Genomic DNA, 17300 nt, shown 5'->3' on the forward strand with positions numbered 1-17300 from the left:
CTAGGTAATTTGGTGGGGACAGGCGATTTGTGGACCCTGCTCTTCCGCCATCTTGCCCCTCCCCCAATAATGAATCTTTTTAAGAGGGAATAGTTAAGATGACACAGAAGGTTGACAATGCCCCTCCCAAAATTCCTCTTTGTCCAAAATTTTTATTGGTTCTAGTCCTAGACCTTCATATAAATTCTAGAGACAGAGCTAAATTAAGCTCTCTGCCTACCATAACATAAACAAATGAATAAATAGATATATATATATAAATAAATAAATTTATTTTTTAAAGTATTGATTTATCATTGGGGTAAACTAGATTCAGTTGAACTGACACAACTCATTCAGGTTCTCGAAACTAAATAACATGAGTTTAAGGATGCAAACTAAACTATAGCCCAATGTGTTTTTAGTCACTTAGAATTTTTATTTTATAAACATTGTAATGATTTGTTTTGTGTATCAACTGGACTGGCCCATAGATTGCCCAGATATTTGGTGTCTATGCTTAACCAAAGCACGAATAGGACAAAGTTACCACCTGCAGGATTCTGACTCTAACTCAGTCCTAGGTGAAACAAAAAAGGAATATGAAGTTGGAAAAGGCCAAATTTGTTGAAATGATATGATAAGCAAAAATTCTGCATTTAATGTCACAGCTCAGAGAGTTAGAACAGACTCTAATGGTTTGTTAGGTTGGCTGAAACATGGACCAAAAGGAGGCCTACAGTAAGAAAGGTAGAAATGCCAGATTGCCTGGATTTAATGTAGAGGAAGGGATTCAGAGCTTTAAGGTGATTGGGATACTAGCGTGAATTTCTGGCCCCTACAGATAAACCTCAGTTCAGATCTTTAGGATTTTTGAACAAAATTCAGCCAATTTCTACAGATGACTATTTCTTTTTTGAGAAGCAGCCTTTGCCCTGCTGTTTGACCGTAGTAGAGACTGACTCTTTGACCATTGGCCATCAAGTTAACATGTGACCTAAGTTGTCCATCATTAAGTAGGTGTTATTTGATCCAGGAAGCACTAAAGTTGGGTGTGCACAGTAGTACTCCACTATCAAACGTATGTGGTATATACTTGATTGGGCCTAAGAAGGCACAAGTAAGTTATATGAAGTGTTACAAATAGCCTTTTCTCTCCTAGACCTCCTATGGCCTCATGAGTAACCTATGATTACTTGAGAGAAAGAGGATGAAAAGAGTCAGGCCTGATTTACAAACCATTCTACATCATAGACCAGGTACAACCCTAAAGTGGAAAGCAATAGCTCCCTACTGGGATATTCTTAAAGGACAGTGGTGAAGAGAAATTCTTCCAGTGGATAGAATTTTAAGTAGTGCACCTGGTTGTTCACTTTCTTTGAAAGAAGAAATGGCCATATGTGCAATTATATAGAATTCATAGGCTGTGGCCAATGGTTTGGCTGGATAATTAGGGATTAGAAGGAACATAATTGGAAAATTGGTTACAAGGAAGTTTGAGGAAGAGATATGTTAACAGACCTCTCTGAATGGGGAAAAAAAATGAAGATATTTGTGTCCTTGTAAGTGCTTACCAAAGAGTGCCCTTAGCAAAGGATAGTTTCAATTATCAAGTGGATAGGATGACCCATTTTATGGGTGCCAGTCAGCCTTATTCCTCAGACACCCTTGTCACTACCCAATGTGCTCATGAACAAAGTGGCTTATGGTGATAAAGATAGAATTTATGCATGGACTTAGCAACATGGGCTTCCATTTACCAAGGTCAACCAGACTATGGCCATTACTGAGTCCCTGATATGAACCATTCCCCGGGGTCAGTCAGGTAGCTGGTGGGAAGCTGATTATATTGGACTCCTTCCAGTGTAGAAAAGACAGTGTTTTGTTCTTACTGGACTAGATAGTTATTCCAAATATGGATTTGCCTTCCTTGTATACAATGCTTCTGCCAAAACTACCATCCACACACTTACAGAATGCCTTATCCACCATAATAGTATTATGAACAGCATTGCTTCTGATCAAGAAACTCACTTCACAGTAAAAGAAGTGTGACAATGGGTCCATGCTCATGAAATTCTAGGCTTATCATGCTCCCTACCATCCTGCAACAGCTAGCTCACTAAAATGCTGGATTGATTTGAGACTCATTTACATCACCAGCAGCTAGTAATACCTTGCAGGGTTGGGGTCAGGTTCTCCAGAACCTTACATATGCTCTCCATCAGTGTCCAATATATGATATTGTTTCTCCCATAGCCAGAATTCACAGCTCTAGGAATCAAGTAGTGGAAATGGAAGTGGCACCACTCACTATTACCTCTAGCTATACACTAGCAAAATTTTTGCTTCCTGTTTCCTAAACCTATGCTCTACTGACCTGGAGATCTTAGTTCCAAAGGGAGGGATGCCTCCACCAGAAGACAGCAATGATTCCATTGAACTAGAATTTATGACTTCCACCTGACAGTTTTGGTCTCTTCACACCTTTAAATCAATACACAAAGAAAGGAGTCACTGTGCTGGCTAAGGTGACTGATCTTGATCACCAAGGGGAAATCAGACTACTATTCTACAACAGAAGTAAGAAAAAGTATATCTGGAACACATACCCGAAGTATTCCAGGAGACCCCTTAGGATGTCACTTATTATTTCCATGCTCTAACATTAATGTACAACTACAACAGTATAGTTTAGGCAGGACTACTAATGGCTTATTTTATGCATCAATTTGACTGGGCCATGGGTTGCCTAGATATTTGGTTAAACAATATTCTGGGTATATCAAATGAAGGTGCTTTCAGATGATATAAACATTAAAATTGGTAGACTGAGTAAAGTAGGTTTCCTTCCTTAACGTGGATAGCCTTCATCCAATCAGTTTGATTGCCTGATTAGAACAGAAAAGCTGAACCTCCCAGTAAGAGGGGACCTGTCCTGCCTAACTGCTTGAGCTGAAGCATTGGTCTTTTCCAGCTTTTGGACTCAGACTAAAACATCAGCTCTTCTTGAGTATTGAGCCTGCTGGCTTTCAGACTCTACCATCAGCTCTCCTCAATCTCAGGCCTTCGATGTCAGACTGGAACTATATATCTACTCTCCTGGATGTTCAGCTTACTGACTGCAGATCGTGGGATATCTTGGCTTCCATAATCATGTAGGCCAATTCCTTGTTTTTATCATATATCACTCTTGCATAAATAAAAAGGAAAATATAAATAAAGAGATTTGGCTAAGGTATTCAGAACATTCTGAATTTCTTTTAGAATCAAATTCATTGATTTTGATATTTTTCCACAAAACATTCTTTTCAAAGTCATACAGTACTTCTTAGAGGATTTTATCATTGTATCCAGGGTGGTTAGTTCAAGTTGATGGCACTCATTGAACATATTTTCATGCTGATTCTTTTATAATATTTCCAAAAATATCAGATAAAACAAGTATGCCATGTTTACTATCTGACTGATGATAATTTTAAGACAAAATTGATTGAAAGACACATTCCGACATCAAAAATGTTAAAATGTGGGGATCCCTGGGTGGCGCAGTGGTTTGGCGCCTGCCTTTGGCCCAGGGTGCAATCCTAGAGACCCGGGATCGAATCCCACATCGGGCTCCCGGTGCATGGAGCCTGCTTCTCCCTCTGCCTATCTCTCTGCCTCTCTCTCTCCCTCTCTCTCTCTCTCTCTCTCTCTGTGACTATCATGAATAAATAAAAAATTAAAAAAATGTTAAAATGTGAAAAAAACATGCATTTTAGAATTCCTGAAATTTTTACAGTGTTCAATAAATACACTATCACTGAATTAATGATGATGGGATGATGATGATAAAGATGATGAATATTAGCTGAGAAGTTGTGTCCTTGTGCCTGATAAAGTGTGTGTTTATGTATCAGGAATATATGCCTGATAGTTGGTGCATTTATGGGGGCTTAAAGACCTATGAAAAATAAACATGAAAACCAGTCATCTGAGGTGTTATTTGATAAAAATTTTATTAATTTGAGTCTTCTCTCTCTTCTTTTTAATAAGGCTGGCTAATGGTTTATCTATCTTATTAATTCTTTCAAAGAACCAACTCCTGGTTCTGTTGATCTGTTCCACAGTTCTTCCGGTCTCAATTTCGTTGAGTTCTACTCGAATCTTTATTAACTCTCTTCTTCTGCTGGGTGTAGGATCTATTTGCTGTTTTTTCTCTAGCTCCTTTATGTGTAAGGTTAGCTTTTGTATTTAAGTTCTTTCCAGTTTTTGAATGGATGCTTGTATTGCGATGTATTTCCCCCTCAGGACTGCTTTTGCTGCCTCCCAAAGATTTTGAACGGTTGTATCTTCATTCTCATTAGTTTCCATGAATCTATTTAATTCTTCCTTAATTTCCTGGTTGACCCTTCCATCCTTTAGCAGGATGTTCCTTAACCTCCACGTGTTTGAGGTCCTTCCAAACTTCTTGTTGTGATTTAGTTCTAATTTCAAGGCATTGTGGTCTGAGAATATGCAGGGGACGATCCCAATCTTTTGGTATCAGTTCAGACCCGATTTGTGACCCAGTATGTGGTCTATTCTGGAGAAAGTTCCATGTGCACTTGAGAAGAATGTGTATTCAGTTGAGTTTGGATGTAAAGTTCTGTAGATATATGTGAAATCCATCTGGTCCAGTGTATCATTTAAAACTCTCGTTTCTTTGGAGATGTTGTGCTTAGAAGACCTATTGAGTATAGAAAGAGCTACATGGAAGTCACCAAGTATAAGTGTATTATTATCTAAGTATTTCTTCACTTTGGTTATTAATTGGTTTATATATTTGGCAGCTCCCACATTCGGGGCAATATATATTGAGGATTGTTAAGTCCTCTTGTTGGATAGATCCTTTAAGTATGATATAGTGTCCCTCTTCACCTCTCACTACAGACTTCGGGGTAAATTTTAGTTTATCTGATATAAGGATGGCTACCCCTGCTTTCTTTTGAGGACCATTCGAATGGTAAATGGTTCTCCAACCTTTTATTTTCAGACTGTAGGTGTCCTTCTGTCTAAAATGAGTCTCTTGTAGACAGCAAATAGATGGTTCCTGCTTTTTTATCCAATCTGAAACCCTGCGCCTTTTGATGGGGTCATTAAGCCCGTTCACGTTCAGAGTTACTATTGACAGATATGAGTTTAATGTCACCATGGTATCTATTCAGTCCTTGTTTTTGTGGATTGTTCCACTGAACTCCTTCCTAAAGGGGAATTTTAAGAGTCCCCCTTAAAATTTCTTGCAGAGCTGGTTTGGAGGCCACATATTCTTTCAGTTCCTGCCTGTCTTGGAAGCTCTTTATCTCTCCTTCCATTTTGAATGAGAGCCTTGCTGGATAAAGTATTCTTGGTTCCATGTTCTTCTCATTTAGGACCCTGAATATATCCTGCCAGCCCTTTCTGGCCTGCCACGTCTCTGTGGAGAGGTCTGCTGTTACCCTAATACTCCTCCCCATAAAAGTCACTCTCTTTCGCCATACACAAAGATAAACTCAAAATGGATGAAAGAGCTTAATGTGAGACAAGATTCCATCAAAATCCTAGAGGAGAACACGGGCAACACCCTTTTTGAACTCGGCCACAGTAACTTCTTGCAAGATACATCCACGAAGGCAAAAGAAACAAAAGCAAAAATGAACTATTGGGACTTCATCAAGATAAGAAGCTTTTGCACAGCAAAGGATACAGTCAACAAAACTAAAAGACAACCTACAGAATGGGAGAAGATATTTGCAAATGACGTATCAGATAAAGGGCTAGTTTCCAAGATCTATAAAGAACTTATTAAACTCAACACCAAAGAAACAAAAAATCCAATCATGAAACGGGCAAAAAACATGAAGAGAAATCTCACAGAAGAAGACATAGACATGGCCAACATGCACATGAGAAAATGCTCTGCATCACTTGCCATCAGGGAGATACAAATCAAAACCACAATGAGATACCACCTCACACCAGTGAGAATGGGGAAAATTAACAAGGCAGGAAGCCACAAATGTTGGAAAGGATGTGGAGAAAAGGGAACCCTCTTACACTGTTGGTGGGAATGTGAACTGGTGCAGCCACTCTGGAAAACTGTGTGGAGGTTCCTCAAAGAGTTAAAAATAGACCTGCCCTACAACCCTCTTACACTGTTGGTGGGAATGTGAACTGGTGCAGCCACTCTGGAAAACTGTGTGGAGGTTCCTCAAAGAGTTAAAAATAGACCTGCCCTACAACCCAGCAATTGCACTGTTAGGGATTTACCCCAAAGATTCAGATGCAATGAAACGCCAGGACACCTGCACCCCGATGTTTATAGCAGCAATGGCCACAATAGCCAAACTGTGGAAGGAGCCTCGGTGTCCCTCAAAAGATGAATGGATAAAGAAGATGTGGTTTATGTATACAATGGAATATTACTCAGCCATTAGAAACGACAAATACCCACCATTTGCTTCAACGAGGATGGAACTGGAAGGTATTATGCTGAGTGAAATAAGTCAATCGGAGAAGGACAAACATTATATGTTTCATTCATTTGGGGAATATAAATAATAGTGAAAGGGAATATAAGGGAAGGGAGAAGAAATGTGTGGGAAATATCAGAAAGGGACACAGAACATAAAGACTCCTAACTCTGGGAAACGAACTAGGGGTGGTGGAGGGGGAGGAGGGCGGGGGTGGGGGTGAATGGGTGACGGGCACTGGGGGGGCGCACTTGACAGGATAAGCACTGGGTGTTATTCTGTATGTTGGTAAATTGAACACCAATAAAAAATAAATTTATTAAAAAAATTTTTGTTTCATACCAGAGAGTGAACAACCTTTCAGAGTATTAACAGTGTCTCTAAAGCTTGCTGTTCTGATGTCATGCAAGGTAAGCATTTCACGCTTAGCACTAACACTGAGAGCAGGAGCTTATTATCACAGTTTTTCAGTTGTTTGTGGTGAAATTCTTATGGTTAAAATTACTCATGGAAAAAAATAAATTTTCTAATTTTAGAATTACAGTATTTCAGGCTTCCCTCCCTCTGGATATCTGCTTTTATTTACACTGTACATTTACCTATTCTTTTTCTTTATACTCCCCACATTGAAAAATAACTAAATTCTTCTAAAAATAAAAGCAGACCGAAATGGAGTGCCTGAACCGTCAAGATGAAAGCCATTTAGATCTATTCACTTTTCAGCAGCTGGTTAACATTCTTGTACAAATATTTTGTATTTATTTTGAAGCTTGTTCAGTTAATATCATTGTTCTTCTATTTCCTACATATGATGTACTTGTGCCAGTGAAGCTGAATCATGCATTTTCCAGATGGCAAATCTTTCTGAAGAAAGTATTGTGGTGGCAGACCTGGCCAGCGGACTCCACCAATTCTTCCTTATGCAGTTCCACAGGGAATAAATTAGATTAGGCATGGCCTTCAGGAATGCAGTCAAGGTCAAATTTCTCCTTTAATTCTGCAAAAACAACAGTTCTGAAGGGAAGGAGTACATTGCATAAATTCTGAGCTACTTTTCATTGGAGGTTTTCAAATTATCTAGAGAATCTGATGTGGCTTATAGCAATCCAGAAGCAAGCTCTAATTTTTATTTTGTTTCAAAATTTCTAGCAGGTTCCTAAGTGGTTGTATTGGAAGTACATCATCTTTATTTATTTCAAACCATTATTCCTAGCTTGGGATCCCTTCCCTTTCTTTTTCCCCCTGCTATACATGTAGTCATGCAGCCAGAATGAACAGAGTCTTATTTTGTTATTTGCTAGCCCAGAAATCAGGTTATGAATGTTTATAAGGTAGCTGGAACTTCTTGAATCATCACAAGAATTCAAAAATGAAAAGATTTAATTTCCCCCTTAGATTCCCTACAATCTTCACATCTGATTATTTAAGATTATTTTGTTCTATGAGGAAGAGTAACACAGGGAGCCAAAACCATACTTCTGAATAATTCCTGGCAGGTAGACAGCTCCAATTCATGAATATGTAACATCCCAAAGGAGAATTGCAGGCCTGCTGCTTCATTCATTCATATATTCATTCATCCATGGATTCATTCATTCATTTGGGGAAAGAACTTAGTTTGGTAGACCATGAGGATGCAAAGACAAGCATACCACAGTTTTTGATTCCAAAGAATTTATCCTCTAATAGGAGAAGAAAGATATGAAAATAAGGAAGAGCAATGAAATATTTTAGATACTGTAAAAGGAGAAATAGGTTGTCTAGGGGTGTGATAAGGAGAATAGCCAGTTCTCCTCGGGTAGTCATAAAAAGCTGAAAAATGAGCTGTTGTCTTAAAAAATGAGTCAGTTTCCCAATCACCTAATCTAGGAAATACATCCCAAACTAAGTTGAGGGTATGGGTAGGAGTGAGGGTGGGGAGTAGAGGATTTGAGCAAATGCCGAAACCCATATTTCCTTACATGTTCCCAGAACTATAAACATTTCATCTGACTAATGATAATGAGAGAATGCAGATTTATCCTAAAATAAGGGTAGATGATGAAGTATCTTATTTGCCTTTCTAAGACATTTTCTGTTGGAAGTCTGGAGGGTTTGTTGTTTGGAATTTATAATGCACACAAAACCGGGGTTAGGTTCCCAGTCTCCTCAACAAAAGGCTAATTTTTTAAATCATTAAAACAACTGAAGTATAGTGAGAACAACACTATATCATGCTTAATTCCTGAGAGCAGAGAATAAGTAATTTAGGTGTAAAGGAAGGAAAAATGGAACTTTACTATCTTTTTCAACTATCTTGCAATTTATTTCTTTGCAAATTGGTCACCACTGAAGCCCTAACTTCCTCTATTCCTATTCCTCCCTAAACCTTGACCATGGAATTTCTGATTCAGCCATTCCTTTCCCAGGCATAGGATAGACCCCTTTTAAAATGTCCCATAGATGCCCATTCACCTTGCTTTTTACAGAGCCCTAAAACAGCCCATTCTGGGACTCCATGGATGCTTGCTGAAGGACACCCTACATAGTGCCTCTCCACTTGTACTCCAGAATTACTTTCTCTATAAACTCCCATTCCCTGAATGCAATCTGATTTTAGTTCCTAGCAAAAAATCAATCTGAGGGGATCCCTGGGTGGCTCAGTGGTTTAGCGCCTGCCTTCGGCCCAGGGCATGATCTTGGAGTCCCAGGATCAAGTCCCACATCAGGCTCCCTGCATGGAGCCTGCTTCTCCCTCTGCCTCTCTCTCGCTCTCGCTCTCTCTCTCTCTCTCCCCCTGTGTCTCTCATGAATAAATAAAATCTTTTTAAAAAATCAATCTGTTCTAGTTTCTCTAACACACTCTACATGTCCCCAAAGTATTTGTTTTTATAACTCAAATAAACTGGTGGAATTTGAAGCAATTATCAACTTGAGGGAATATATTCAGGCTTTAGGACAAAACACATGTATGAAATGGTGAGCTGGCACCCATCAGGCCAGCTGGTTGTGCCTTGGAAACCACCAGTATGAATTCCCTAAAAGTGTTGCAGCTTTTCAAAGCTTATCTTCATCTAGCAGCTAGAACCTTCAAATTCTCTAAAAGTTTGAAGTATTTTCCACAAAATCATCTTCAGCAGCAACAGTAGAAGCTGAAGAGTAATTTAAAAAGCAATGAGGAAGGACAGGATAAGGAAGGAAGAAGTTATAGTAGTCTTCTCATCAATAAAGATACAATTTGTCCCCAAAAGAAATAATAGTAATTGTTATCACATTTACACATTCTGGAACATAACACTGGAGATTATTGTGATCCATTGAGAATATAGGAAATTGTGCATTCATCTATGTATTCATTTTTGTGTTTAACATTTTTCCTGCTTATTTTTTAAGTGTTCATTTACTACATTATGGTATAAACTCTGAGATGCAAATGAAGATTTTCATCAAGTTTTAAAAGGCTAAATTTCAGTGTGATTTCTTTTAAAACATGATTTCTATTTCTTGCAAATATTGCTTATTTGTGTTATACTGTGACATTTTATATAAATTTTAAAAATCTAATTTTTGTTTCTAAATAAAAAATTCCTAAAAAGCTATAATAATATTTGCATCCAATAAATCATTCTAAAAGTTATTTTAATGCTTTATTTTAAAGCCACATGGTAAATTTTAAAGTTATAATTCTATATTCTAAAAATCAGATGATTGAGGAGTGCCTAGGTGGCTCAGTCGGTTAAGTGTCTGTTTTCAGGTTATGTCATGATCTCAGGGTCCTGGAATGGAACCCCCCATAGTATCCCTGCTCAGCAGGGGGTCTGCTCCTCCCTCTCCCTCTGCCTCTCCTCCTTGCTCATGCTCCCTCTCACTTTCTCTCAGACAAATAAATAAAATCTTTTAAAAAAATAAATGTAATAAATAAATATCAGATGATTGAATATAAGAGGTCTAAAAATGAATGCCCAAGACAGCCATTTGCTCAGAGAGCTAAAATAATTTTGCAAATGAAAAACTATTTAGCATGTATATTAAATATCTACTATATAGATTATTTGCCTACAATAAGTGCTCATTTCATTTTATTTTTAAGTGAAAAAGAAGTATATTTTCAGGTCTTTCATAATGTACCTTATAAATTTGCTGTTTCCTTCCTTTTCTTTATCAGAGAGGCCTATGTTGGCTATAGGTAAAAATATGACTTTCTAATCTAACTCTTTATTCTAATATCTATGATTCTCAGATGACAAATGACGTTATTTTTTGTAATTCAAGGCTTCACAGATTTATACATAATATATGACCTTTCTTCTACCACCCATACCTGAGTTCTGTCCTTGACTTTTTATTTTTTAAAGATTTTTAAAATTTATTTATGAGAGACACAGAAAGAGAGAGAGAGAGAGAGAGAGAGAGAGAGAGAGAGAGGCAGAGACACAGGCAGAGGGAGAAGCAGGCTCCATGAAGGGAGCCCGATGTGGGACTCGATCCCGGAACTTCAGGATCATGCCTTGGGCCAGAGGCAGACGCTAAAACACTGAGCCACCCAGGCATCCCCTGTCCTTGACTTTTTAAATTCTTATTCATCCAACAGACATATGCAGAGGGTCCAATGTAATACTAAACTTATAGGTAATAGATGGGTGGTATCTGTGCCTTTTTAAAAAAAAAAAAGATTTTATTTATTTATTCATGATAGTCACAGAGAGAGAGAGAGAGAGAGGCAGAGACACAGGCAGAGGGAGAAGCAGGCTCCATGCACCGGGAGCCCGACCTGGGATTCGATCCCGGGTCTCCAGGATCATGCCCCGGGCCAAAGGCAAGCGCTAAACCGCTGCGCCACCCAGGGATCCCTATCTGTGCCTTTTTACGATTAATCTTTTACTCCTCAGACTCCCGCTCTGAGTCTAGGCTTCCTACTTGCCATTCCCTACTCTGTGTTTTTCTGAGCAGATTGTTCAGAGCATGAAAAGGCTGCTTGATATTTCTTTTATGATTTCTGAGAAACATATTTTTCAGACTTGCCAAGAACACTAGAGCTTCTGTTGACAAGTAAACAAATGTTGTACAACAAATTAAAAAGCAGGTGGGAGGGCCTGTCCTCTATATTGGTTTCAGAAAACAACCCCAAACTCAAGCAGAAGTTTTTTTGTTATAAATAATGCATCTAAAAAAAAATTTTTTTTAAATAAATAAATAAATAAATAAATCATGTATCTAGCCCCAACATGCTATCAGTGTGGAAGCATTATAACAGCATGGGTGGAAGAATTAAAACAGCATTATTGGATTCACAAATAATTTCAACTAAATTGGACATGCTACCCAAAGCAATCTTTGGATCTGTTGCAATTCCTATCAAAATATCAATGGCGGCCTCCTCTTGCGCTCTCCTGTTAATGGAGGGTGGCGTCTGCTAAGGGGGATGCAAACAACCGCTACCGGTGCAGGGAAAGTCTCCCTGCCTGCCCTGCTTCTTCTCCCTGCCAGTACTCGAGCTCGCCAGCATGTCTGTGGTGCCAACAATGGTTCGCAAACCAGCTGGCCTGGGGGGGGGGGTCAACCAGTTCGGCAACAAGTACATCCAGCAGACCCTCCTTTTTTTTTTTTTTTTTGAAACATCACTATACAGATATATTTATCAATATTAGGTACACAGTTTATAAAAGTATAAAAATCTTCTTGAGAGCATAAGACAATAGAACCAAAGACAGGTGCCATTATATACATGGAATGAGTGAACAGAAGACTAGGATTTTCAAGCACATTTATATTACACAGTTCTGAAACTACTGACTCTTTGAAACTGTAGAATTGATAGAGGATAGTTTGGAGACTTATAAGGCAATTTTACACGTGATATTTATATGTGGAGAGAAGACTTAATTGTACAAAACTATCCTGTTTTAACGGGCATGACTTAATAGTAGAGTCAGTATTCTGTTTAAAGGCTGACATGTATATTCTAAATTTTAAAAACATGTCCAGATAAATATACAAATTTTACCTAGAACACCTTTTCTGATGATGCACATTTACTTACATTTAATAGCTAACAATTTAAGACTATTAAAAGTGAAGCCAACATTATGATCACTATGTTCCTTGAATATAATAAACAGGTTTGAACTACTTGACAAAATTTAACTTTCTTAGTAACTCCCTCTGCTGAGATTGACAAGGCAACTCCTGCTATAATGTGAACATCAGTGAAAGAGCTTACTGCCATGAATACTTAGGTACTTGGCCAACTCCTAAGAGACAAAGCCACAACAAGCAAACAAAAAACCCAGAACAATAAAAGCCCCATTACTGATCATTGCTTTATTTCTCTTGTGCTGTTCCAGTCTCTGAGTACATCGGGTATAGGGCTGTGTTAGGACCCTCACCCTGGAACCATCAACCTGTACCCTCTTACCAATTATACTTTTGGTACAGAAGAGCCCCTCTATGAGAAGGACAGCTCTGTTGCAGCCAGATTTCAGCGCATGAGGGAGGAATTTGATAAAATTGGAATGAGAAGAACTGTAGAAGGGGTTCTGATTGTACATGAGCACCGGCTACCACGTGTTACTGCTACAACTGTGAACAACTTTCTTCAAATTACCTGGTGGTGAGCTTAACCCAGGAGAAGATGAAGTTGAAGGACTAAAATGCTTAATGACCGAGATACTGGGTCATCAAGATGGAGTCCTGCAAGACTGGGTCATTGATGACTGCATTGGTAACTGGTGGAGACCAAACTTTGAACATCCTCAGTATCCATATATTCCTGCACATATTACAAAACCTAAGGAACATAAGAAGTTGTTTTTGGTTCAACTTCAAGAGAAAGCCTTGTTTGCAGTCCCTAAAAATTACAAGCTTGTAGCTGCACCGTTGTTTGAATTGTATGACAATGCCCCAGGATATGGACCCATCATTTCTAGTCTCCCTTAGCTTCTGAGCAGGTTCAATTTTATATACAACTGAATTCCTGCACAGTGGAGAAGTAAAAGAAGCCGTCTCTGTGAGCACAGCTATACACAGTGTAGAATAAACCTGGTAGAAAAGTTCTTTTGGTTTTTATCTCTTTCCCAATCCCTAAATTGCTACCTACTTTCTGTTATTTGAATAGTAAAGTTAATATGAAGAACTAGATGGTGGTGTAAACAAATGTGATAATGTTTAATTTACTTTTGGTTCTACTCTTACTTTTTTGTACAACATTGAAGAATATGAACTTCTAATTGTATTTTTTTTCCACATTAAACTTGTAAAATTCTTACAGGTGAGGACTGTTTTTCTCCCCCTCCCACTTCTAGACTGGTGGTATTAAGAGACAATGGCAGGTTTAGGGCAGTCAAGTATTTGGGACCCTTGTTTTGATGCCATTTTTGGGGATTATACTCCAACAAGACTGGGTTCTAGGCTATTGTGATTGAGGAACTTCTCATACTTTTGGGAATTAGATTTGCTTAATGGAGTCCCAAGGTGCAACTCCTGAACCAAATAAAATACTTGGAGTTATACTACAACGGAGCTCCCAGTATATTACCGACTGGTACATTTCATATTGATATATTCAGACCTTTGTTCACAAACAACAGATCTTAAACATATGGGAAGCCATTCAAATTGGCTAGATTGGGGAAATTTATGGGAATTGATATAAAAAGAGACCTATTGAGAGCAGACTGAGACTCTTTTCCTTCATATAATGGGGGTATTCATTATTTGTGTTGAGAAATTATGTGTTTTAGTTATTCTTAGGGCCCGAATAAAATGTGACCTATGAAGGAAGTTTTTCAAAATGGGTCTGTGTTAGGTTTTGAACTCTTGGATTGCAAAGTTAGTTACTTCAGTTTATATCCATAGAAAGGAAAATTTGGTTTTAGCAAGTGACAAGCCTTTTCAAAAACATTTTGGAATAATTTGAATCAACTGAAATCTAAGGACAGAATAGGGGATGGATTTTGTCAGCCTAAGAAGGGGAAAATATCAAATTTTAAAAGTTCTTTAAAACAACACCGCTACATTAGGATCAAGTTTTGGGGAATAAAAAATGAATCTTAGAGCAAAGGAGTTTGCTGGCTGTGTCACTGCTTAATGGTCCAAGTATGTCATGTATGCCTTATAAGTATATTGACTATAGGCTTAATGAAAAGGAGATCTTGTAAGATACAGCTACTTAAGAGAGATTCCTGTAGTTTTTAAGAGATTGACAGAAATGAACTTTTGGTTATTCTTATATCATCATCATACCAATCACAGGCCTTGTCTCCTGAATATTGGGTGAATTGAAAGGCATATTGTAAATTCTTCCTTATTTAGACTTGAGAAAATCCGATCAAGAGCAACTGTATGAATAAAGGTTCAAGTTTACTTGGCTGAAGTCCTGTCAAGCCTTCACAAGGTTATATGTCAAGTAGTGATTGTGACCATGCTTATGCTTAATAGTAAATGAGCACCAGACTCTAGGACCAAAAATGACTTCTGATTTCCTTTGAAAAAGCCACTAATTCTGTGGATAGTCCTCTTCCCTCAAGGGCTAATAATTCTGTCCCTGTGGTTTATATTAGCATATTTATAACTTACTGTAGTTTTAACTGGTGATTCAATGATTAGCTGAGACTTATCGAGGTTGCAGAAGGCAGATACGGAAACAGCTTGTTCCGCCCACCTTCTATGGTTGCCTTTGGCATCCAAGTGTAAAGCCATAGTAACCACATTTCAGATGCACTAGCGCTTGCCATTTGGGGAGATGGGAAGAGGTGGATTTTTTCTTGATATTATAAAATGCTGTTTAAGTTGAAGAGATCTGATTTGGGCTACTCATATTCTTTTTAATACAAGCTAGAAATGAATTCTTGATCAATACTTTGCAGTAAGTGCTTGAGTCAGTCATCTATATGTTGGGGCCCAGGTGAGAAAAACCTTTGATTTAAGGTGGCTGGGTTCCTAACTTTACAATGTTAAAAAGGTCTGGTTTTGAATCTAAAATTGACGACACACAGATTTTTTTTAAGCTGTCTTTAAACTAGTCAGCTACAATTGTATCTTAATACTCTCATGTTTTAGATTTTCTGATGGAAATAGTAGAACTAGGGAATTTAAATCTGATGTATTCCTAGAACATTAGAAGAAGGTACAAGGGATTGTTTAACAATTGTTTCAATGTATTTAAATTCTTAACTGTACTTCTCCAAGAACTAACAGTCTTAAATTGTGCATTCCAATTCTCTACATATTAAATATTGAATAATTTTAATGTGAACTCTTAATGGACTGATATGTAGTTTTGAATGCCTCCTGTGTTCCAGATTTGTTTATAAATGAAAGTCCTCTTTTGCATTGTATAAGAACAATATATGTCATGTTGTTTTCCCTGAGTAGTCCAAGTAGTGCATATTCTACATAAATCTACTAAATGGTACTGGAAAATACTTGTTTGGGGGATAAAACTAAAAGTTTTACTCAGATGTTTTCAGTCATTTAGAATTGATACCCCTTTGAAGAAAAGTGAAATTTGTTTTTTTTCCCCAAGTGATGAAGACTTGTGATTTTTTAATAAGTAGATAATATTTAAAATGGCATTAGGATAATTTTATGATTTTATACTTTTAACAGCAGATCAAGGAGATTTATTATTTTTTATCATTGTCTTATGTTAGCTTATATGGTTGTTATTATTTTATTAACATGTTCCATTCAATTAGTATTTATTTGGATAAAACATAGCCAGATTGGCTAGTCTGTTTCCTTCCATGCTTAATTGAAGTGAGAAGTAGAGGTCCTCTAAATTCAACAGGCCAGCAAGCAAGCAACGTAAAATTTCCTCTCTTAAATTATGGGACTCTTAAGCTCTCAGGTTTTTAATAACTTTTTTTAAGATTTTAATTTATTTATTCATGAGAGACACAGAAAGAGAGAGACAGAGACATAGGTAGAGGGAGGGGCAGGCTCCATGCAGGGAGCCCGATGTGGGACTTGGGATCATGCCCTGAGCCAAAGGCAGGTGCTCAACCACTGAGCCACCCAGGTGCCCCAATGACTTTGTTTTTTAAGTACTTGCTCCGTCACTTGAGATGAAATGCTTGGAGTAGCTTTTCCATGTTGGAGTTTCTCAAACTTAATGTTTTCACTGGTTCATGGTGCTTGGGACAGTATGGGCCTATCACTAAGACTGCTTCAGAGGATGTGTGGTTTGTATGTTGCCTCCCCAGAGAAGTCTTTGTGGTTTTTGACTGTACTACAAGTCTACTTCCATAGCAAAGGTTTGATTTCTTTATAATTATTCCACTTGTTTTGCATCACTTATTATTTGGGTTAAACTGGACTCATTTCAGGTAGTTTGCCTTTGTTGTTCAGATATGTGATGAGAAACATAATACTGTAATTTGACTTGAGCCATAAAATACATTTAAACATTAGCTCATATTTATCAAGCTTGTTTTTGGGAAAAAAAACTGAATAAAACCTAAGTAAGTCTTAATGAAGCCAGTTTAGGTGTAATTTGTATTTTAATGATGGATTGTTACCATAGGGCTAGAGAAAAATTGGGAAAATGTATTATGTTCTCTGTTGAGGGAAAGATCAGCACATATAAAAACGTAAAGCTTTTGGTAACTGTGTTTACATCCTAGTGTACTAGCATCATTTATGGTTTGGCTTTGAGAATTTTTATGGCATTATACTTACAGAAAATGTATAAAAGAAACTGAAGCTTTGGTTATATTTTTATATTTGTAAAGTAAAAGTTTGAGTAAAATGGTCACTTTTTAAAAATGTTATTTTATTGTCACTTCAATTAAAAAAATAAAACAGAAAAAAAAATATCAATGGCATTTTTCATGGACCTACAACCAATAATCCCAAAATTTGTATGGAACC

General features: G+C 37.6%; 1 pseudogene; it reads left to right on the forward strand.

Annotated features, from left to right (window-relative positions):
* Window positions 1-698: 698 nt before the first annotated feature.
* Window positions 699-13568, forward strand: LOC129512384 (cleavage and polyadenylation specificity factor subunit 5-like; annotated as a pseudogene).
* Window positions 13569-17300: the final 3732 nt, after the last annotated feature.

Source organism: Nyctereutes procyonoides, unplaced genomic scaffold (genome assembly GCF_905146905.1).
Source record: "Nyctereutes procyonoides isolate TBG_1078 unplaced genomic scaffold, NYPRO_anot_genome, whole genome shotgun sequence".
NCBI classification, from domain to species: domain Eukaryota; kingdom Metazoa; phylum Chordata; class Mammalia; order Carnivora; family Canidae; genus Nyctereutes; species Nyctereutes procyonoides.